Raw genomic sequence first — 4932 nt, 5'->3', positions numbered from 1 at the left:
TATTTGTGTCTGATGTACAGAATATCCGAAGGTTTGCAACAGCGCAATCCCTACTATGCTTGTGATGTTTGGTGTCCTTATACCTACGCCATATTTTGGTTCCCTAGACCTGTCGATCTTAAAGTGTCCTCAAAACTAAGAAACATAAGCTTCCATAGACGTATAAAATTTTACTGTCCTCACTATACAAAGCATCCCTAATAACATTATGCGTTCATAAACATATCACATTTAACATCCTTATACCTAAGAACTTTTTAGTTTCCTTAGATTTCAAACATTTGCAGACCTATGACCTATCAACCTTTTAGTGGCCTTAGACCAAACCTTTAGTGTTCTCAAACAGACTTACCGGAACATTTGTTATTTTTAAAAAACTAAACAACTTTTAGTGTCCTTATACCTACAGTGCATTTAGTGCTCTAATACCAAAGAAACATTTAGAGACCTTAAAACTATCGTACATTTTGATCGGTGTAGATTTGTGAAATAAAAACTATAGGATGATCCTTTGGAAGCATAAAATGCAACCTAGCAAAATAATCGCAGACTCGGTTTGATTGACTCTGTTCATGAGAACTGATAGAATAGACAACCCTCTCAAGCTCTCTCGCCTACAAGCTTTCTTATTTTCTGCTCTGTCGACAAAAGTTTGTTTCTGACATTGTATAAATAGTTAATCATATCGCATTAGGACTATGGATATCTTGTTTACTTCCCAACCACGAAAAATAACCCAAACAAATACCGGTACTAGAAAATGCACAGAGAAGGGCAACCCGTATGATTCCAGAATTGAAGGGATTGACCTACGAACAGAGATTACGAGAGCTGAAGTTAACAAAGCTAGAATGCAGGAGGCGACGGTATGATCTAATTCAAACATTCAAAATTGTAAAAACAATTGGTAATATAGACATGGGTACTTTTTTTTCTTCTTCTTCTTCTTCGTACGCATTACTACACGGTCAGACCAGCAGTCTCGATGAAACTTTTGGTTTGCCGCAGATCCTCAATACCTCCATACAGTTTCTGGTGCATTTAGGTATCTATCGGCCAAGTCGCAGCTCGCTCCTGGTCACGCCTTTTACATCTCTGGAGTATATGCTCCGTAGTCTTATCTTCTTCACCACATGGACAGGCTGGTGATGGTGCCAGTCTGTATTTCTTGTACATTTGAGCATTGAGCTTGTTGTGCCCTGAGCGAAGCCTGACCAGCATCACTTGTTCAGACCGATCAAGGAGATGAAAAGCATCTTCTTCTATCCTTGGTCTCGTTAATGCCTTGATGATGGTGACTTTCTCCTTGTAGCTCACAGGTGTTGTTGGTTGTTCTGACTGAGCTCCTAGCTTAGCCAGTTGGTCTGCCTCTTCATCGCCTGCAAGTCCACAATGGGATGGAATCCACTGAAGTGCTACTTTGCACGTTATACTCAGGCTCTGCATTCTCCTGGCTAGCTGCGGAGCTTTATTGTTGATCACAGCTTCCATGACAGACAGTGCATCTGTGAGAAAGACGACTAACGAGCTTTCTTCTGCTGAGTCTTCAATCATTGAGACGGCCTTCATAAGTGCTTCAGTCTCCGCTTTGTAATTGCTGCAGTGTTTTCCTGTGGCTGCATGTAGTGTTTCTCTCTTGCCAGATGGGTATTGAATGAAAACTCCTGCTCCTCCATCTTTGATGGCGCATGTGGCTGATCCATCTTTTAGACATGAGTCCACGTTTCCGGAGGATAGTCTTCATTGATCATAGCCAGTATGAGGCTCTTCCGAATACCTTCATCCTCTTGCTTCCCGCGGTCAAGATGAGGCACAGCAAGTCTCACAGTCACTGAGGACAGATCATTCGCTAGAGGGTTTATAATGTCTTCTCTACCTAGGGGAGTCGTTGGTATGTTCAGTTCAGTTTTGAACTCTCGGTTGAGTTTCTTTGCCTCGTGAACGAAGCTGCTAAGTTTGAGCCGATTTTTTGGTGTAGCTATCCAACTTGGCTTTCATGGATGGTCTTGAAAAGACCTGAACTTCTCTGCTTGAAGCAGGACCTTTGCACGTCTCCTGTCATGTAATGGCTGTGTACCTGTTAGCTTCTCCATTAAGGGGATTGGTGTAGACTTTGTAGCACATGTCATGATAAGCAAAGTTTGGTTTTGAACCTTGTCTAGAGCCTGTTGGTTAATTTTGGCAGTAGTGGACCAGGCAGTTGAGGTATACTCTAAATGGGGTCTCACTGTTCCCTGATATATTGCCTTGAGTATGTGCTCATTTGCTCCCAACGTTGTTCCAGCAAGTTTACCCATCATGGCCAGAGTCTCAATGATTGAAGACTCGGCAGAGGAAAGCTCATCAGTCGTCTTTTCTCACAGATGCAGAAATCAGCCACCGTAAAAATATCCAATAAACACACTAAAGAACAGTTTAAGCACACCAGTTATCAACTGTATAAATAGAGAATCGTCACAGACCGGAACCGTCCACGCGAGAAACAGAAATCGAATGGGGAATATTCGCCATACCAGGGAGTCGAAAATTCCCCTAACGGTAGATTCGAGGGCTTAGAGTGAAACTGGTCTATCTATCTATATATGGAAACAGAAGCAAATAGACCAGTTTCGTTCTAAGCCCTCGAATAATGACAACACTGAATCCAATCAATCTTTCGCAATGTAACTTTCCCAGTGTGGTCATCTCGATATTATCATGATAGATATGTGTATTAAGTTTCATTTAGATCAGTTGTGATGTATGGTTACCGAGATAATAACTCGTTGATAATCATGTACAAAATTTTGTTGAAGAAAGGCTAATTAAAAACTTGGACACAATTTCATCAAAATGAAAGAAATGGTTCAGAAACCTATGTCATTCTGTTGGTTTACCATGCGGGAATCATGTATGATGTTCATTTTGTTGTAATAAGTGATAGATGAGATATGAGCTTGCTGACAATCATAAACAAGGTATACATACGACGCATGGGGTATCGCAACAGCTCTGGTGAGAATTAATAATTGAGCGAAGTTGTTTTCAGTTATGAATCTATGTGGTTTGGACGATAGTTATTCTGACACCTCAAAAATAACAGTGATCATCTTTTGACCATATGCAATCATCTGGTGAAGTTTGTACACTGCGTAAAAAGGTTTCTCCAGTTATTAAGCAGGAATTGTTTTTAGTTTGAGGGTCAGAGTGACCCTGACATTTGACCTCACAGAAGTAATCTACTGACCACAGGCAGTCATCTTATTTTGATTAATCACTGAAGATTAACCACTGTATATATAGGTTCAAGCCGTCTGCAGTTATTTAGGGAATCTGGTCAGTCACTGTGAATTTGGTCTTTTCCCTTCTGACCCCGAAGGCGACTCTTCTACTGACACTCATCCCATAATAATTATACTGTTCAAATGTCTCGAAACAACTTGCAGTCTTAAGGTCACTATGACAACCTAGCTATTGATCAACAGACAATTAGCGCATTTTACTGAACAAAGGGAACAAGAGCTCGTAGAACACGAAATGACTCCCTTGATGCATTCAGTAACTGCACAAAGAACAGAAATTATTTTGTCACTGTGCACTGGACGTTTGATGTACTGACCTCAAATCAATAACTAGAAGATGCTTTTGTAGAAAAGCGCATGTCTCCCCCAATGCATAGTCATATAGGCAGGAAGTCAATAGGGGACAGGAGCAAAAGTTTAAGAACACTGGTGGCTGGATGCAATAGGAATCATCTATTTGGCATGTCCAATCATTCCACAAAGTTTCAACATTCTGGGCTACGTGGTTCTTAAGTTATGAATTGGAAACTGTTTTCCATGTTCAAGCCCCTGTGACCTTGACCTTTGATCGGGTGACCCCAAAATCAGTACGGGTCATATACTCTGCATGTCCAATCATCCTATGAAGTTTCAAAATTCTGGGTCAAGTAGTTCTCAAGTTACTGACCGGAAATGTTTTTCCATGTTCAGGCCCCTGTGACCTTGACCTTTTATAGAGTGACCCAAAAATCAATAGGTGTCATCTACTATGCATATCCAATCATCCTATGAAGTTTAAACATTCTGAATCAAGTGGTTCTCAAGTTATTGATCGGAAATGGTTTTCCATGACCAGGCCCCTGTGACCTTGACCTTTAACGGAGTGATTCCAAAATCAATAGGGATCATCTACTCTGCATGACCAATCACCCTATGAAGTTTCAATACTCTGGGTCAAGTGGTTCTCAAGTTATTGATCAGAAATAGTCTTCCATGTTCAGGCCCCTGTGACCTTGACCTTTAACGGAGTAACCCCAAAATCAATAGGGGTCATCTACTCTGCATGATCAATCATCCTATGAAGTTTAAATATTCTGAATCAAGTGGTTCTCAAGTTATTGATCGGAAATGGTTTCCATGTTCAGGCCCCTGTGACCTTGACCTTGAACGGAGTGACTCCAAAATCAATAGGGATCATCTACTCTGCATGACCAATCATCCTATGAAGTTTCAATGTTCTGGGTCAAGTGGTTCTCAAGTTATTGATCAGAAATAGTCTTTTCAGGCCCCTGTGACCTTGACCTTTGACGGAATGACCCCAAAAACAATAGGGGTCGTTTCCACCATAAGCCCTGCCATCCTATGAAGTTTGAAGGTTCTAGGTCAAATGGTTCTCCAGTTATTGATTGGAAATGAAGTGTGACGTACGGACGGTCGGACGGACAGGGGAAAGGGCAAAAACAATATGTCTCCCCCACTGAGTGGGGGGAGAGGGGGGGGAGACATAATTATGGGTCATTTACCAGTCATAAGTGACCTCTGTGTCAAATGTGATCTTACACCAAAGCATTCTCTAATTATTTGGCAAAAACGTTCTACTGTTCTGGGTCAATGTGACCTTGACCTTTGACCTACTGACCTCAAAATCATTAGGGGTCATCTGCTGGTCATG

This window comes from Mercenaria mercenaria, chromosome 11 (genome assembly GCF_021730395.1).
Source record: "Mercenaria mercenaria strain notata chromosome 11, MADL_Memer_1, whole genome shotgun sequence".
Taxonomy (NCBI): Eukaryota; Metazoa; Mollusca; class Bivalvia; order Venerida; family Veneridae; genus Mercenaria; species Mercenaria mercenaria.
The sequence above is the reverse complement of the archived record's forward strand: the minus strand, read 5'-3'. Positions refer to the sequence as shown.